Source organism: Orcinus orca, chromosome 2 (assembly GCF_937001465.1).
Source record: "Orcinus orca chromosome 2, mOrcOrc1.1, whole genome shotgun sequence".
Taxonomy (NCBI): domain Eukaryota; kingdom Metazoa; phylum Chordata; class Mammalia; order Artiodactyla; family Delphinidae; genus Orcinus; species Orcinus orca.
In genome coordinates, this window is record NC_064560.1 from 114300574 (window position 1) to 114320629 (window position 20056).

At 38.4% G+C, this 20056-nt stretch overlaps 1 protein-coding gene and 1 long non-coding RNA gene across 3 annotated transcripts in view; both read left to right on the top strand.

Moving 5' to 3' along the window:
- FRMD5 (FERM domain containing 5) overlaps nucleotides 1–20056 on the top strand; it is a 340548-nt gene that overhangs the window by 128014 nt on the left and 192478 nt on the right. The window lies entirely within an intron of this gene.
- The window catches only part of LOC125963652 (uncharacterized), a 63809-nt gene continuing 55393 nt past the window's right edge, over nucleotides 11641–20056 (top strand). The window contains exon 1 of the long non-coding RNA XR_007475901.1: nucleotides 11641–11796. This is a non-coding gene — a long non-coding RNA (uncharacterized LOC125963652). The remainder of the gene's footprint in view (nucleotides 11797–20056) is intronic.

Below are 20056 nucleotides of genomic sequence, written 5' to 3' on the forward strand. Positions count from 1 at the left end.
ACAATTTATGTCACCTTCCACAGGTCGATACTTGGGTTCTTCCCATATTTTTTTTTTGTCTTATGGATGGTTCTTCAATGGACATCCCTGTACATGTCTCTTTACGTACCTGTGTGAGAGGTTTTCTAAGGCAGGGCTTCCCAAACTTTTTGTCTAAGTCAAAGACAGAAAAGGATTTTTGCATGGCAGACTGTGGTAAACAGATGAGAGGTAAATGGCAGGGTCTCTGTCTAAGCCCCACTGCCATCCTGAGGGCTGAAGGAGTCATTATTTAAGTACACCAGGACCATCTTGCCACATCACACCTTTTGAGAAATTCTGCTCTTGGGCCTTGTCTCTCAAACTTTTATTTTATTTAAAAATTTTTATTGGAGTATAGTTGATTTACGCTGTTGTGTTAGTTTCAGCTGTACAGCAAAGTGAATCAGTTATACATATACATATATCCACTCTTTTTTAGATCCTTTTCCCATATAGGTCATTAAAGAGTATTGAGTAGAGCTCCCTGTGCTATACATTAGGTCCTTATTAGTTACCTATTTTATATATAGTAATGTGTATATGTCAATTCCAATCTCCCAGTTTATCCCCCCCTTTACCCCCTGATAACCATAAGCTTGTTTTTTACATCTGTGACTCTATTTCTGTTTTGTAAATAAGTTCATTTGTACCATTTTTTTAGATTCCACATAAAAGTGATATCATATGATATTTGTCTTTCTCTGTATGACTTCGCTCAGTTATGACAATCTCTAGGTCCATCCATGTTGCTGCAAATCTCAAAGTTTTAAATGTGATCTTGTTAAAATGGAGATTTTGATTCTGTAGGACTGGGGTTGGGCCTGGGATTCTGTGTTTTAGGTAGTGCTAACGCTTTGAGTAACAAAGCTCTATTGCTGTGTTGTCCAGTATGATAACCACTAACCACACATGGCTATTGAATACTTGAAATGAGGTTAGTCTGAATTGAGACATGTTGTAAGTATAAAATACACACTTTTAGTATGAAAATAACATATCTCATTTGTATTTTTATATTATTACACATTGATTATCAATTTCATATTGAAATGATACTATTGTGAAATGTATTGAGTTAAAGAAAATATATTATTAAAATTAATTTTCCCTATTTCTTTTACTTTAGTTTGGCTGCTGAAACATTTTGAATTACATGTGTGGTTTGGTTTACATTTCTTTTTTTTTTCTTCTTCCCCACCCCCCGCAAAAAAAACAAAACAAAAAACAACTAATGCCCAGCACCTACCCCCAGAAACATGGACTCATGTTTTCTTTCTTTCTCTCTTTCTTTCTTTCTTCCTTCCTTCTTTCCTTACTTTCTCTCTCTTTCTTTTTCTTATTTTAAAATTTTTAAATTTAATTTTATTTATTTTTTTATACAGCAGGTTCTTCTTAGTCATCAGTTTTATACACATCAGTGTACACATGTCAATCCCAATCACCCAATTCATCACACCGCCATCCCCACCCCACCCCGCGGCTTTCCCCCCGCTTGGTGTCCATACATTTGTTCTCTACATCTGTGTCTCAACTTTTGCCTTGCAAACCAGTTGATCTGTACCATTTTTCTAGGTTCCACATACATGCCTTAATATAAGGTACTTGTTTTTCTCTTTCTGACTTACTTCACTCTGTATGACAGTCTCTAGACCCATCCACGTCTCAACAAATGACCCAATTTCATTCCTTTTTATGGCTGAGTAATAGTCCATTGTATATATGTACCACAACTTCTTTATCCATTCATCTGTCAGGTTGCTTCCATGACCTGGCTATTGTAAATAGTGCTGCAATGAACATTGGGGTGCATGTGTCTTTTTGAATTATGGTTTTCTCTGGGTATATGCCCAGTAGTGGGATTGTTGGATCATATGGTAATTCTATTTTTAGTGTTTTAAGGAACCTCCATACTGTTCTCCATAGTGGCTGTATCAATTTACATCCCCACCAACAGTGCAAGAGGGTTCCCTTTTCTCCACACCCTCTCCAGCATTTGTTGTTTGTAGATTTTCTGATGATGCCCATTTTAACTGGTGTGAGGTGATACCTCACTGTAGTTTTGATTTGCATTTCTCTAATAATTAGGATGTTGAGCAGATTTTCATATGCTTCTTGGCCATCTGTATGTCTTCTATTTACATCTTCTGCCCATTTTTGGATTGGGTTGTTTGTTTCTTTAATATTGAGCTGCATGAGCTGTTTATATATTTTGGAGATTAATCCTTTGTCCCTTGATTCGTTTGCAAATATTTTCTCCCATTCTGAGGGTTGTCTCTTTGTCTTGTTTATGGTTTCCTTTGCTGTGTAAAAGCTTTGAAGTTTCATTAGGTCCCATTTGTTTATTTTTGTTTTTATTTCCATTACTCTAGGAGATGGATAAAAAAAGATCTTGCTGTGATTTATGTCAAAGAGTGTTCTTCCTATGCTTTCCTCTAAGAGTTTTATAGTGTCCAGTCTTAAATTTAGGTCTCGAGTCCATTTTGAGTTTATTTTTGTGTATGGTGTTAGGGAGTGTTCTAATTTCGTTCTTTTACATGTAGCTGTCCAGTTTTCCCAGCACCACTTATTGAAGAGACTGTCTTTTCTCCATTGTATATCCTTGCCTCCTTTGTCATAGATTAGTTGACCGTAGGTGCATGGGTTTATCTCTGGGCTTTCTATCTTGTTCCATTGATCTATCTTTCTGTTTTTGTGCCAGTACCATATTGTCATGATTACTGCAGCTTTGTAGTATAGTCTGAAGTCAGGGAGTCTGATTCCTCCAGCTCCGTTTTTTTCCCTCAAAACTGCTTTGGCTATTCGGGGTCTTTTGTGTCTCCATACAAATTTTAGGATGGTTTGTTCTAGTTCCGTAAAAAATGCCATTGGTAATTTGATAGGGATTGCATTGAATCTGTAGATTGCTTTGGGTAGTATAGTCATTTTCACAATATTGATTCTTCCAATCGAAGAACATGGTATATCTATTCCTCTGTTGGTATCATCTTTAATTTCTTTCATCAGTGTCTTATAGTTTTCTGCATACAGGTCTTTTGTCTCCCTAGGTAGGTTTATTCCTAGATATTTTATTCTTTTTGTTGCAGTGGTAAATGGGAGTGTTTCCTTAATTTCACTTTCAGATTTTTCATCATTAGTGTATAGGAATGCAAAAGATTTCTGTGCAATAGTTTTGTATCCTGCAACTTTACCAAATTCATTGATTAGCTCTAGTAGTTTTCTGGTGGCATTTCTCTATGTATATATCATGGCATCTGCAAACAGTGACAGTTTTACTTCTTCTTTTCCATTTTGTATTCCTTTTATTTCTTTTCCTTCTCTGATTGCTGTGGCTAGGACTTCCAAAACTATGTTGAATAATAGTGGTGAGAGTGGACATCCTTCTGTTGTTCCTCATCTTAGAGGAAATGCTTTCAGTTTTTCACCATTGAGAATGATGTTTGCTGTGGGTTTGTCGTATATGGCCTTTATTATGTTCCCTCTATGCCCACTTTCTGGAGAGTTTTTATCATAAATGAGTGTTGAATTTTGTCAAAAGCTTTTTCTGCATCTATTGAGATGATCATATGGTTTTTATTCTTCAATTTGTTAATATGGTGTATCACATTGATTGATTTGTGTATATTGAAGAATCCTTGCATCCCTGGGATAAATCCCACTTGATCATGGTGTATGATCCTTTTAATGTGTTGTTGGATTCTGTTTGCTACTGTTTTGCTGAGGATTTTTATATCTCTATTCATCATTGATATTGGTCTGTAATTTTCTTTTCTTGTGGTATCTTTGTCTGGTTTTGGTATCAGGGTGATGGTGGCCTCATAGAATGAGTTTTGGAGTGTTCCTTCCTCTGCAGTTTTTTGGAAGAGTTTGAGAAGGATGGGTGTTAGCTCTTCTGTAAATGTTTGATAGAAATCACCTGTGAAGCCATCTGGTCCTGGACTTTTGTTTGTTGGAAGGTTTTTAATCACAGTTTCAATTTCATTACCTGTGATTGGTCTCTTCATATTTTCTATTTCTTCCTTGTTCAGTCTTGGAGGGTTATACCTTTCTAGCAATTTGTCCATTTCTTCCAGGTTGTCCATTTTATTGTCATAGAGTTGCTTGTAGTAGGCTCTTAGGATGCTTTGTTATTTCTGCGGTGTCTGTTGTATTTTCTCCTTTTTCATTTCTAATTTTATTGATTTGAGTCCTCTCCCTCTTTTTCTTGATGAGTCTGGCTAATGGTTATCAATTTTATTTATCTTCTCAAAGAATCAGCTTTTAGTTTTATTGATCTTTGCTACTGTTTTCTTTGTTTCTATTTCATTTATTTCTGCTCTGATCTTTATGATTTCTCTCCTTCTGCTAACTTTGGGTTTTGTTTGTTCTTCTTTCTCTAGTTTCTTTAGGTGTAAGGTTAGATTGTTTATTTGAGATTTTTCTTGTTTCTTGAGGTAGGCTTGTATAGCTATAAACTTCTCTCTTAGAACTGCTTTTGCTGCATCCCATAGGTTTTGGATGGTCGTGTTTTCATTGTCATTTGTCTCCAGGTATTTTTTTATTTCCTCTTTGATTTCTTCAGTGATGTCTTGGTTATTTAGTAACATATTGTTTAGCCTCCATGAGTTTGTGTTTTTTACGTTCTTTTCCCTGTAATTCATTTCTAATCTCATAGCATTGTGGTCAGAAAAGATGCTTGATATGATTTCAATATTCTTAAATTTACAGAGGCTTGATTTGTGACCCAAGATGTGATCTATCCTGGAGAATGTTCCGTGCGCACTTGAGAGGAAAGTGTAATCTGCTGTTTTTGGATGGAATGTCCTATAAAGATCAGTTAAATCTATCTGGTCTATTGTGTCGTTTAAAGCTTCTGTTTCCTTATTTATTTTCATTTTAGATGATCTGTCCATTGGTGTAAGTGAGGTGTTAAAGTCCCCCACTATTATTATTATGTTACTGTCGATTTCCTCTTTTATAGCTGTTAGCAGCTGCCTTATGTATTTAGGTGCTCCTATGTTGGGTGCATATGTATTTATAATTGTTACATCTTCTTCTTGGATTGATCCCTTGATCATTATGTAGTGTCCTTCCTTGTCTCTTGTAACATTCTTTATTTTAAAGTCGATTGTATCTGATATGAGTATTGCTACTTCAGCTTTCTTTTGATTTCCATTGTATGGAATATCTTTTTCCATCCCCTCACTTTCAGTCTGTATGTGTGCCTACATCTGAAGTGGGTCTCTTGTAGACAGCATATATATGGGTCTTGTTTTTGTATCCATTCAGCAAGCCTGTGTCTTTTGGTTGGAGCATTTAATCCATTCACGTTTAAGGTAATTATTGATATGTATGTTCCTATGTCCATTTTCTTAATTGTTTTGGGTTTGTTTTTGTAGGTCCTTTTCTTCTCTTGTGTTTCCCACTTAGAGAAGTTCCTTTAGCATTTCTTGTAGAGCTGGTTTGGTGATGCTGAATTCTCTTAGCTTTTGCTTGTCCATAAAGCTTTTGATTTCTTCTTCAAATCTGAATGAGATTCTTGCCGGGTAGAGTAATCTTGGTTGTAGGTTCTTCCCTTTCATCACTTTAAGTATATCATGCCACTGCCTTCTGGCTTGGAGAGTTTCTGCTGAGAAATCAGCTGTTAACCTTATGGGAGTTCCCTTGTATGTTATTTGTCATTTTTCCCTTGCTGCTTTCAATAATTTTTCTTTGTCTTTAATTTTTGCCAATTTGGTTACTATGTGTCTCGGTGTGTTTCTCCTTAAGTTTATCCTATATGGGACTTGCTGCGCTTTCTGGTCTTGGGTGGCTATTTCCTTTCCTATGTTAGGGAAGTTTTCGACTATAATCTCTTCAAATATTTTCTCTGGTCCTTTCTCTCCTTCTTCTCCTTCTGGGACCCCTATAATGCGAATGTTGTTGTGTTTAATGTTGTCCAGAGGTCTCTTCAGCTGTCTTCATTTCTTTTCATTCATTTTTCTTTAGTCCGTTCCACAGCAGTGAATTCCACCATTCTATCTTCCAGGTCACTTATCCGTTCTTCTGCCTCATTTATTCTGCTATTGATTCCTTCTAGTGTAGTTTTCATTTCACTTATTGTATTGTTCATCTCTGTTTGTTTGTTCTTTAATTCTTCTAGGTCTTTGTTAAACATTTCTTGCATCTTCTCCATCCTTGCCTCCATTCTTTTTCCGAGGTCCTGGATCATCTTCACTATCATTATTCTGAATTCTTTTTCTGGAAGTTTGCCTATCTCCACTTCATTTAGTTGTTTTTCTTGGGTTTTATCTTGTTCCTTCATCTGGTACATAGCCTTCTGCCTTTTCATCTTGTCTATCTTTCTGTGAATGTGGTTTTTGTTCCATAGGCTGCAGGATTGTAGTTCTTCTTGCTTCTGCTGTCTGCCCTCTGATGGATGAGACTATCCCCATTAAGGAATTTTTGCTGAATAAAGATTTTCTTGTAGTAGTTTTAAAGTTTTACACCTCAAATTTAGACCTTCTACCTATTTGGTGTTTATTTTTATATAGAATGTGAGGTAGAGATCAAATTGTAATACATATAATTTTGCATGTGTGTTTCCAAATGAAAAGCCTGTTATCTCACCCATTTATTGAACAGTCCATTGTTTCCCTGATTCTTTGAAATCTTTCCTCTGTCATATGCCCAGGACCATATCTATTTCTCTGTATTGCTTTTTTTTCCCAAGATAGTTGAAGATAGGCTTTCAAGGTCACTAAAGTGATAGGAAAAGGTTAGAAAGTCATCCTAATAGTGATATGAGCAGTGGATTATGCCTGAGTTGACAATATAATTTTTCCTCCTAATTCACTTTTGAGAATGAAAGTGGATTCTTAAGATAATTAAAATACATAATTTTTAAAGTATTTATTGACTGAAAAATGGTTTTATTACATTAGTGGACTGTAAAATAGCCTGTTCAAAAACTATTTTCCTGAAATATTTTTTTCTAAAACACATATACACATATACATTAAAACAAAATTTTTAAAAAACTGTATATTGATTATCCGAAGTTGCAAAAATAACAATCAGAACAGTTATTCTTGGCATACTCACATACTCTAATTATTTTCTTAACTATGTCTGTATCTGTTAGCATGTCACTGGTCTTTTTCTGAATTATATATGTTGAAATGAACTTACTGTTTTTAGTATTCTTACAAAATTGCTCAGTTGTCTTCACAGTTACATTTTATGGCTCATAAATATGACCTTATTGACTCTTCTATATAAACCATAATATTATTAATTGAAAAAAATACTTCCTCTAAGATGCTGAGGTACTTGATAAACTCAGAACAAATTCTTTTAAATGGAGAATATTTTCACTTTTGTTTTTATATTAAAATATATAAGTACATGAATAAATCCATGCCAGTAAGTTTGACAGCTTAGATGAGATGACAAATTTCTTGAAAGACACAACCAAAGCTCACTCAGGAAGAAACAGATAACTGGAGTAGCCCCATATCTTTTAAAGGAAGCCAGCTGATAGTTAAAAACCTTGAATCCAAACCAAACAAACAAAAACTCTAGTCCTAGGTCTTCCCTGGTGGCGAAATGGTTGAGAGTCCGCCTGCCGATGCAGGGGACATGGGTTCGTGCCCTGGTCCGGGAAGATCACACATGCCACGGAGTGGCTGGGCCCGTGAGCCATGGCCGCTGAGCCTGCGCATCTGGAGGCTGTGTTCCGCAACAGGAGAGGCCACAACAGAGAGAGGCCCGCGTACCGCAAAAAAAAAAGCAAAAAACAAATATCTATCTAGTCCTAGATAGATATACTAATAAATTTTACAGTCGTATACAAACTCTTCCTGGGTGGCTTTTTTAAAAAGAAACTGACAAACTGATGCTAAAAATCATATGGAAGTGCAAAGAACCTAGAATAGGTTCATAAAGGACTTATGTCCAGAATATATAAATATCACAAATCATTAAGACAATAAACTCAGTTTTTAAAATATGCAGAAGATTTAAATGCTTCACCAGTGGAAATATATAAATGGTCAATAACCACTTGAAGAGAACCTCAACACTGTTAGTCATCAGGCAAATGCACATTAAAACCACAATGGCAGCAATACACACCCACTAGAATGACTGTAATTAAAGGTTTATAATATCAAGTGTTGTTGAGAATCTGGAGGAAGTAGAGTTATTGTATACTACTGGCAGGAATGCAGTATGATACACCCTCTTTGGAAAGCAGTTTGGCCATTTCTTTTTTTTTTTTTTTTTTGCGGTACGCGGGCCTCTCACTGTTGTGGCCTCTCCTGTTGTGGAGCACAGGCTCCGGACGCACAGGCTCAGCGGCCATGGCTCACGGGCCCAGCCACTCCGCGGCATGTGGGATCTTCTCAGACTGGGGCATGAACCCGTGTCCCCTGCATCGGCAGGCGGCCTCTCAACCACCGTGCCACCAGGGAAGCCCGGCCATTTCTTATAAAGGTAAACATACACTAAGAATATGACCCTGCAGTCCCACTCCTAACGTATGTCCACATAACGACTTATATGTAAATGTGCGTATCAGCTTTAATCATGAAAGCCCCAAAGTGGAAATAGCCCATATGTTTTTTAGCAGGTAAACTGCAGTAAATTCATATAATGAAATGCTACTCAGCAGTACAAAGGCAGAAACTTCTGATACAGGCTACAGTATGGATGAATTGCAAGAGCATTATGGTAAATGAAGGAAGCCAGAAACAAAGGATTATATACTGTACTATCCAATTTATGTGAAATTCTAGAAAAGTCAAAACCTTAGGGACACAGAACACATTGGTGGTTGCCAGGGCTGGAGAGCGGTGAGGGGATTGACTGCAAAGGATACAGAACTTTTTGGAGTGATGTGAATACTTTATGTCTTAATTGTGGTGATTTTTACATGATTGTACACAGTGAGTCAAAACTCATTGAACTATATATACTTCAGTATTATTATTATTTTATAAATTTATTTATTTTTGGCTGCATTGGGTCTTCTTTGCTGTGCGCGGGCTTCCTCTAGTTGCGGTGAGTGGGGCTACTCTTCGTTGCGGTGCTCAAGCTTCTCATTGCTGTGGCTTCTCTTGTTGCGGAGCATGGGCTCCAGGCATGCAGGCTTCAGTAGTTGTGACACATGGGCTCAGTAGTTGTGGCTCGTGGGCTTAGTTACTCTGCAGCATGTGGGATCTTCCCGGACCAGGGCTCGAACCCGTCTGTCTGCTGTGGAGGAAATGTCTCCATGCAAACCCATGTAAAAGCACATATCTATAATTATTTCTGCATCTGTCTTCATATATTAAGCTGAACATGAGTTTATACTCATGTCTTTGACTCTAATAACATCTTTAACTCTAACCCAGTACTACATGGTTTATTCTGGCCTTCTTCCCTTGCTTCCTCTCTAACAGTAAAAAAACTGGCTCCCACCATCCACCACTCATTTACTTATTTGTTCGACTCCTCTGTATGTGCACCTACTAACTTTTGATGTAAATGCCAATACTTCTTCAAAAGGATTATATCTTCTAGTTTTAGTATGGATGGTGATATCTCTATCCCTCCTATGGTAGATGGAAGATGTCAACAAATACTTTGTGTAGGGTACTTGCTCATAATCCACTTACTTGAGAAAGGAACTTGGGACTTAATTTTTCATTAAGCATGCACATTTTAAACGCTCATTGATGCTGAAAGGGTTTATTACAAATTTAAAAAGCATCACCAAGCAATAAAATACAGTCTTTGTTTACACCAGTAAAATAAATGACAAAAGCACTGTAGAAGGAACGCTCTACTGTTCAAATATTTTACAGCAGGACTGCTCAGGTTGTATTTTCTTCACGTATATCTAACCTGTGACTTAATATATTTCCCACTGACCCTGGAGGCCTGGTAGCTTTGTGCATCTCACAACACATGGATGGCGTGGGTTACAACATGATTGGCTGGTTTATCAGGCAGATGGCAGGGGACAGCAGCATCAGATACTTCTCCTGTGAACACTCAAGACAGGAAAGAATGAGTTGTGCCTAGCCACTTGTGTTCTTGCACACTTCATTTTACCAGCAGGCACCTTGCATGATGTCTTTGAAAGGGCAATGTTAGTTATTTGTGTCAGGAAATGGTGGTGGAAAATGATTGCTGGTCATCATGCAGATTTAACAACATATGGGAAATGTATCTCACCACTAGACAAGACCATGGGAGAGGCTGGAAGTTCAAAGCAAAGAGCCTGCTAAACCTGTCCCAGCCCATCCAAGTATATTTTATGGCAGTGAAAAATACTTTTTGAAAAGTAGATACTCTGATTCAAATGTCAAACTCTATGGAATTCCCTGATTGGCAGCTGTAACCTGGACTGGGTGACAGTCCAGGATGAATGATCACACATTTATGATCTAGCCGAAGTCTTAAACACTTTAAAGTACAGTGGATGATGATAACACTCTAGCCAAAGGGTCAGACTAATAGTGGCAGACCATGGGTACCCTTTACTACTTTTTTTTTTAATAGATCTTTATTGGAGTATAATTGCTTCACAATACTGTGTTAGTTTGTGTTGCACAACAAAGAGAATCAGCCATATGCATACACATGTCACCTTATCCCCTCCCTCTTGAGCCTCCCTCTCATCCTCCCTATCCCAACCCTCTAGGTCCTCGCAAAGCACCGAGCTGATCTCCCTGTGCTATGCGGCTGCTTCCCACCAGCCAATTATTTTACATTCGGTAGTGCATATATGTTGATGCTACTCTCACTTTGCCCCAGCTTTGCCCTCCCACCCCATGTCCTCAAGTCCATTTTCTATGTCTGCCTCTTTATTCCTGCCCTGCAACTAGGTTCCTCATACCTTTTTCTTTTTTTACATTCAATATATATGTGTTAGCATACGTTATTTGTTTTTCTCTTTCTGACTTCACTCTGTATGACAGACTCTAGGTCCATCCACCGCACTACAAATAACTCAATTTCGTTTCTTTTTATGGCTGAGTAATATTCCATTGTATATATGTGCCACATCTTCTTTATCTATTCATGAGTCGATGGACATCTAGGTTGGTTCCATATCCTGGCTATTGTAAAGAGTGCTGCAGTAAACATTGTGGTACATCTCTTTTTGTTTTTGTTTGTTTGTTTTTTTAAGTGTTTCAGAAAAACATTTTATATACTACAGACAAATTATTTTTATTATCTGCTAAAATAGTTTCCTAAGGCCAATTTTCTTTTCTTTTTTTTTTTTTTTTGCGGTACGCGGGCCTCTCACTGTTGTGGCCTCTCCCGTTGCGGAGCACAGGCTCCGGACGCGCAGGCCCAGCAGCCATGGCTCATGGGCCCAGCCGCTCCGCGGCATGTGGGATCCTCCCGGACCGGGACACGAACCTATGTTCCCTGCATCGGCAGGCAGACTCTCAGTCACTGAGTCACCAGGGAAGCCCTTCTTTTTTTCTCTAACATCTTTATTGGAGTATAACTGCTTTACAATGGTGTGTTAGTTTCTGCTTTATAACAAAGTGAATCAGCTATGCATATACATATATCCTCATATCTCCTCCCTCTTGCGTCTCTCTCTGCCACCCTCCCTATCCCACCCCTCTAGGTGGTCAGAAAGCACTGAGCTGACCTCCCTGTGCTATACGGCTGCTTCCCACTAGCTATCTATTTTACATTTGGTAGTGTATATATGTCCATGCCACTCTCTCACTTCATCCGAGCTTACCCTTCCCCCTCCCTGTGTCCTCAAGTCCATTCTCTACATCTGCGTCATTATTCCTGTCCTGCCCCTAGGTTCTTCAGAACCTTTTTTTTAGATTCCATATATATATGTTAGCATATGGTATTTGTTTTTCTCTTTCTGACTTACTTCTCTGTGTGACAGACTCTACGTCCATCCACCTCATTACAAATAACTCAATTTCATTTCTTTTTATGGCTGAGTAATATTCCATTGTACATATGTGCCACCTCTTCTTTAGCCATTCATGTGTCGATGGACATTTAGGTTGGTTCCATGTCCTGGCTATTGTAAATAGTGCTGCAATAAACATTGTGATACATATCTCTTTTTGAATTATGGTTTTCTCAGGGTATATGTCCAGTAGTGGGATTGCTGTGTCATATGGTAGTTCTATTTTTAGTTTCTTAAGGAACCTCCATAGTGTTTTACATAGTGGTTGTATCAGTTTACATTCCTACCAACAGTGCAGGAGGGTTCCCTTTTCACCACACCCATTCCAGCATTTATTGTTTCTAGATTTTTTGATAATGGCCGTTCTGACTGGCGTGAGGTGATACCTCATTGTAGTTTTGATTTGCATTTCTCTAATAATTAGTGATGTTGAGCATCTTTTCATGTGCCTCTTGGCCATCTGTATGTCTTCTTTGGTGAAATGTCTATTTAGGTCTTCTGCCCATTTTTTAACAGGATTGTTTGTTTTTTTGATATTGAGCTCCATGAGCTGTTTGTATATTTTGGAGATTAATCCTTTGTTGTTTCATTTGCAAATTTTTTCTCCCATTCTGAGGGTTGTCTTTTTGTCTTGTTTATGGTTTCCTTTGCTGTGCAAAAGCTTTTAAGTTTTTTTAAGTCCCATTAGTTTATTTTTGTTTTTATTTCCATTACTCTAGGAGGTAGGTCAAAAAAGATCTTGCTGTGGTTTATGTCAAAGAGTGTTTTTCCGGGCTTCCCTGGGGGTGCAGTGGTTGAGAGTCCACCTGCCAATGCAGGGGACACGGGTTCGTGCCCCAGTCTGGGAAGATCCCACATGCCGTGGAGCGACTGGACCCGTGAGCCATGGCCGCTGAGCCTGCGTGTCCGGAACCTGTGCTCCGCAATGGGAGAGGCCACAACAGTGAGAGGCCCACGTACCGCAAAAAAAAAAGAGTGTTTTTTGTATGTTTTCCTCTAAGAGTTTTACAGTGTCTGGTCTTACATTTAAGTCTTTAATCCATTTGGAGTTTATTTTTGTGTATGGTGTTAGGTAGTGTTCTAATTTCATTCTTTTACATGTAGCTGTCCAGTTTTCCCATCCCCACTTATTGAAGAGGCTGTCTTTTCTCCATTGTATGTTCTTGCCTCCTATGTCGTAAATTAGGTGCCCATATGTGCGTGGGTTTATCTCTGGGCATTCTGTCTTGTACCATTGATCTATATTTCTGTTTTTGTGCCAGTACCATAGTGTCTTGATTACTGTGGCTTTGTGGTATAGTTTGACATCAGGGAGCGTGACTCCTCCAACTGCGTTTTTCTTTCTCAAGATTGCTTTGGTTATTCAGGGTCTTTGTGTTTCCATACAAATTGTAAAATTTTTTGTTCTAATTCTGTGAAGAATGCCATTGGTAGTTTGATAGGGATTGCATTGAATCTGTAGATTGCTTTGCATAGTACAGTCATTTTCACAATATTGATTCTTCCAATCCAAGAACATGGTATATTTCTCCATTTGTTTATGTCATCTTTGATTTCTTTCATCAGTGTTTTATAGTTTTCTGAGTACAAGTCTTTCACCACCTTAGGGAGGTTGATTCCTAGGTATTTCATTCTTTTTGTTGCAGTGGTAAATGGGAGTGTTTCCTTAATTTCTCTTTCAGATTTTTCGTTGTCAGTGTATAGGAATGCCCGAGATATCTGTGCATTAATTTTGTATCCTGAAACCTTACCAAATTCATTGATTAGTTCTGGTAGTTTTCTGGTGGCATCTTTAGGATTTTCTATGTATAGTATCATGTCATTGGCAAACAGTAACAGTTTTATTTCTTCTTTTCCAGTTTGGATTCCTTTTATTTATTTTTCTTCTCTGATTGCTATGGCTAGGACTTCCAAAACTATGTTGAATAATAGTGGTGAGATTGGACATCCTTGTCTTGTCCCTGATCTTAGTGGATATGCTTTCAGTTTTTCGCCATTGAGTATGATGCTTGCTGTGGGTTTGTCATAATTGGCCTTTATTATGTTGAGGTAAATGTTGCCCAGTTTCTGGAGAGTTTTTATCCTAAATGGGTGTTGAATTTTGTCAAAAGCTCTTTCTGCATCTACTGAGATGGTCATATGGTTTTTATTCCTTAATTTGTTAATGTGGTGTATCATGTTGATTGGTTGGTGTATATTGAAGAATCCTTGCATCACTTGGGTAAATCCCACTTGATTATGGTGTATGATCCTTTTAATGTGCTGTTGGATTCTGTTTGGTAGTATTTTGTTGAGGATTTTTGCATCTATGTTCATCAGTGATATTGGTCTATAATTTTTTGTGTGTGTGATACCTTTTTCTGGTTTTGGTATCAGGGTGATGGTGGTTTTGTAGAATGAATTTGGGAGTGTTTCTCCCTCTGCAATTTTTTGGAAGAGTTTGAGAAGGATTGGTGTTAGCTCTTCTCTAAATGTTTGATAAAATTCACCTGTGAAGACTTCTGGTCCTGGACTTTGATTGTGGAAGATTTTTAATTATAGTTTCAATTTCATTACTTGTGATAGGTCTGTTTATATTTTCTAATTCTTCTTGGTTCAGTATTGGAAAATTGTACCCTTCCAAGAACTGTCTATTTCTTCATGCTTATTCATTTTATTGGTGTAGAGTTGTTTGTAGTAGTCTCTTATAATCCTTTGTATTTCTGCAGTGTCAGTTGTGATTTCTCCTTTTTCATTTCTAATTTTTATAATGATTTGCATCCTCCCCCTTTTTTCTTGATGAGTCTGCCTAAGTGTTTATCAATTTTATCTTCTCAAAGAACCAGGTTTTGTTTTATTGATGTTTGCTATTGTTTTCTTCGTTTCTATTTTGTTTATTTCTGTTCTGATCTTTATGATTTCTTTCCTTCTACTGACTTTCTACTGTAATATTTTTTCTTTGAATTTAATTTTTGTTAGTTTTATCAATATGTGCCTGGTGTTTTTTTCCTAGGGTTTATCCTGTATGGGACTCTCTGTGCTTCCTGGACTTGGGTGACTATTTCCTTTTCCACGTTAGGAAAGTTTTCAACTATAATCTCTTCAAATATTTTCTCAGACCCTTTCTTTTTCTCTTCTTCTTCTGGGACCCCTATAATTTGAATGTTGGTGCGTTTAGTGTTGTTCCAGAGGTCTCTGAGATTGTCTTCAATTATTTTCATTCTTTTTTCTTTATCTGTTCCTCAGCAGTTATTTCCACCATTTTGTCTTCCAGCTCACTTATTGGTTTTTCTGCCTCAATTATTCTGTTATTGATTCCTTCTAGTGTATTTTTCATTGCAGTTATTGTGTTGTTCATTCCTGCTTATTCTTTAGTTCTTCTAAATCTTTGTTAAGCATTTCTCATGTTTTCTCAATCTGTGCCTCCATTCTATTTCCAAGATTCTGGATCATGTTTACTATCATTACTCTGAATTCTTTTTCAGGTAGATTGCCGGTTTCCTCTTCATTTATTTGGTCTTATAAGTTTTTATCTTGCCCCTTCATCTGTGACATATTTTTTTGCTATCTCATTTTTTTTTTTTTAATGAGTGGGAATGTGTTCCTGTCTTACTGGTTGTTTGACCTGAGGCTTCCAACACTGGGGTTTGTAGGCTACTCAGTAGAGCTGAGTCTTGGTGCTGAGATGAGGAACTCCGTGAGACCTCACTCCAAAGAATATTCCCTGGGGTCTAGGTTCTCTGTTAGTCCAGTGGTTTGGACTCAGAGCTCCCACCACAGGAGCTTTGGCCCGACCCTGGGCTTGGGAACCAAGATCTCACAAGCCGCCGGTTCACTTTTGGGTTCCTCCTGTCTCCTTGGGTGTCAGAGTCCCCCACCAGCAGCCGGCAGGGGCCCTAGTTGTGGGGAGACGTTAACTCTGCATCTTCCCACACCGCCATCTTGACTCCGCCTCCTTTACTGCTTTTTATCTTGGTCAACCCTGGGATTACCCCACAACTTTTCCTTAGGACTGAACCTCTGGGAGTATCCGTGGGCATTACAGTTTGCCTTCTTCGATCCCAGACTGATACGATGATCTCTCCCAAATGCTTCTTGAAACCTCTCCAAAAAATCTGCCCCTAGAGTTTGACTGGGAGGGATTCAGAGTTAAGTAACTATGATATTGAGAGGAGCTGGCATGTCTGGGTTGTGGGAGTTGAGAGAAAAGAAAACATAATGATAAAATCACATTTGTAAAGCACATGGAGTAGAGAGGTGAAAGATGTAGGATTTCCCCATTGTTGTATCTTTGTGTCAAGAGCTGAAAAATGTGGGAGGATACTGTTGTACTCTTCTGACCTAATCAAAAGCAGCAGCTAGTACATAGTGAAAGCTTCAGTTGTGAAATGCAGGGGAGAATGTGGCAGTTTGGAAAGTTATATTGCATGTGAGACATTATGTCCAAGGACTATGGAGGATAGAGAGAGAATCATCAAATAGTTCCTTCCTTCATTGAGCTTATATTTTTAAAGGGATTTAAAATGTTTTCACATAGGGTCCTGTCTCATTTACTCTCTAGAGCGCAGGCCCTTAAGCCAAGTATTCTTAGATTCAGATTTTGAGAATAAGTTAGTATGACAGGGATTTTTTTTCTTATTTTATGTAATTAAATGGCTTCTGACCTTGTCTTCTTTTAGATCGCCCTTATAGAATTGTCGTTTCTGTCTTCTTATCCCATCATGGAATGAAATTTCTATTGTGCGAAGTCATTAGGGAATAAGCCATTTGAGGACTAAAAAAATACGTTTTCCATATAGTTGAGGATTTGATGATTTATGTTCCCAATTTTTTACTTTAATTTTGAATGAAATTGTTTTAAGAGGTGCCTTTATTATTATTATTGGGGTATAGTTGTTTTACACTGTTGTATTAGTTTCTACTGTACAGCTGAGTGGAGTTCCCTGTGCTATATAGCAAGTTCTCATTATCTGTTTAATACATATTAGTGTATATATGTCAATCCCAATCTCCCAATTCATCCCACTACCCCTTTCCCCCTTGGTGTGCATACGTTTGTTCTCTACATCTCTGTGTCTATTTCTGAAGAGATGCCTTTTTAAACAGAGAATTTTTTCTTTTTTTGGCCACAAGGCATGTGAGATCTTAGTTCCCCAACCAGGAATCGAATCTGTGCCCCCTGCAATGGAAGCTTGGAGTCTTACCCACTGGGTCACCAGGGAAGTCCCTAAACAGAGAATGTTTATCTTGACTTGATCTCTTCTTGACTCAGGGTCATGTTTAGGAATGTTAGTATTTTGTGCTGTGCATATATATGGCGTGGGGACATGGAGCTGATTGATGTAGTTTGCAGCTATGTAACTCTGCACCGCGGACAGCCCCTTCTCCCCAGGGGCCCTTGAACTGCCTTGGCTGGCAGGCTTCTGGGTGGATATGCGTGTCCTTAGGCACCTTTTGCTTTCTGTTTCTCCCCTGCCTTCCAGGGCTGTTGGTGAGCTGGTAACTCACCGTTGGTTTAGACTGTAGAATGAGTTTCTTTTCTGCCTCTTTTGTAACTGGCTTTCTTCTGTGCCAGTGTCTGCCACTTGCAGCCTTGCCGCCTACCCTGTCATTGTTTGTAATCTCTGCTTCTGCTTCCGGTCTCTGTTGCTGTCTGACAGCTCTCTCCCCTTCCCTTCTTATCTTTTTCTATCCTTTTTCTTCTCCTTTGTGTTCATGGACATTATCAGCAAACCTGAGGAAGCCTTTTCCTACAAATAGCCATCTGATCAGTCTGCAGCTCTTTAACAATTTGGGCTGTTTTTGTAGCCAAGTGTTCAGGGGCTGACTCTGAACGTCAAATACTTTAAGAAAAATGGTGCTTCTGAATTTGAAGCCAGTGACTTGTCGAGACTTGTCTCTATATAAATGACGTTTTATTCTACCTCTTGTGAAGTGTAGTCATCCTAGAGTGTATTTCTTGTTTACATAAGGTAGACTAGTTTAGTGTTTATATTTCTTACTCTTCTTGAATGGATCCCATTATTTGTTTAGTTTTCCAGGGTACGGCAGCATATTGAATTGATACTCTCAAATGTTTGAGGCCCAGAGAAAAGGCCAGCTCTTCCATGAAGTCTTCCTTAACCTTCCTAGTACCTGTTCAGACTCTATCACAACATTTATTCACCTGGCCTCTCAGTATGCGTGTTATCTCTTTACCACGTTAGGGGCTGTTTGAAGTAGAGGAGGGAGTGGGTATATATTGGTGTCATTTCTGAATTTCCTTCTTTACTACTGCTCTTAAAACAGTACCTTGTATATAATAGTTGTCCCAAAAATGTTCTGTTGAATTGAATAACCCACTGTCTCTCCCAGATCCCTTTTGTGGTTTGTGACTGTTGCTAGTTGAAGGCCTCTCCCATTTGTGTCATTTTGCACTTGGTCACACTGAATCTCCTCTGCCAGTTGCCCAAATTCCTAAATTCTTCTTGATAGTCTGTCCCCAAAGAGTCTGGCTCTTTGCTGCTTAGGGGAATTTAGTGTCAAACAGAAACCAGATAAAGTTACTATGTAAGTCCTCTTCTACAGCCTTTTTAAAGATATAAATAAGTTCTTTACAATTCTCTGTCCTTAGGAATAAATGCTCATTTGTTCTTCACACATTTTTTTTTGTCTCTGAGCCAGTTCACTCCCCACAATAAAATAGGCCCAGTACTTTTTAAATAACTTTATTGAGGTATAATTCACATATTATACAATTCACACATTTAAAGTATATAATTCAGTGTTTTTTAATATGTTCACAGAGTTGCACAACCATCCCCATAAACTAATTTTAGGATATTTTCATCATCCCCAAAAGAAATCCCCTGCCCGTTATCAGTCAGTCTCCATTTCCCCAACTTCCAGTCCCAGGCAATCATGAATCTACTTTCTACCTCTATAGATTTGCCTTTGCTGGACATTTCATATAAATGGAATCATACCATATGTGGTCTTTTGTGACTGACCTTTTTCACTTGATACTACTGATTTTTAAAAATACTCTTATATTTATAACTTTCTACAGAACACATGTGGCCTTATAACTCTCATAACTCCTTCTGTGGCCTACTTTTATTGGATTTGTGATATTTGGTTAAGTTGCAAAATATACTGTCACACATCAAATAACACTGGCTGCTGATGGTATTGAAAATGGCCCTGTTTCAGAGCTAAGAGAATTTTGCACAAGATTCAGTTAAAGTTATATTTCATAAGGCTGTTCCAAACTATTACTGTGATCAAATGAATTGGGATATAATAGGACTCCATGGTTTTCACACTGACCCATCTTCTCATGGGTTATGTGAGGCTTTGGATTGTGTAATTCCTAAGGATCATAAAGCACTGGAGCTGGAAGCAACCCAGCAGTCATTTGGCTTAATCTCTCTTTCTCTAACTCCTATCCCATTTCACAGATCTCAGAATGTTACAGATCCCAGAAGGTCAAATAGCCAATTAATAGAGCCAGTCATAGCAAGATTAGAACCAGTGTATCTCAATTACTAATCCAAGTTTCTTTCCTTTACTTCTTTTTGGCCTGATTGCTGTTTTAGCCTGAGTTCTCTAGAAGCCAGAGCCTGAGGGCAGGAATTAAATGAAGATTTATTTGGAGGTACAATCCCAGAACACTGAGAGTAAGGGGAAAGAGATGAGAAGTAAGAAGCTATGAGAAACAAAGTAAAGTGATTGGATTGCCGTGACTGTGTCATGATGATCCTCAAAGGGATTAAGCTGGTTGTTCAGCAAGTGCATATACTTGACCTCACGTGGTGTCTCCAGATAGGGTAGATGAACAGTTCGTGGGAGCAGGGAGGGAGAGGAAATGTATCTGCCTGGACCCTTTCTGCCTGCTGTTTCCGATTATCAAATGTCACCCTGTGGTGAGTTAAATTCATAGTTCTGTCATCCTGCTTCACCAGTGGTCACTTGGAAAGCCAGATTCCATGCCCTGGTGTAGGATTTTATCCAAGTTTGGAAGTAACAGGAGAATCCGGAAACTCAGGGCATATGGCTAACTAGCCATCAATATGGGGGATCACCCCCTCACCCACGGTGTCCCTGGTTGGCTTCAGGGACAATGAAATAATGGTCTGGAGGGGAATTGAGGAGGTGCAGAAGCTATGTTTGATGTCTTGG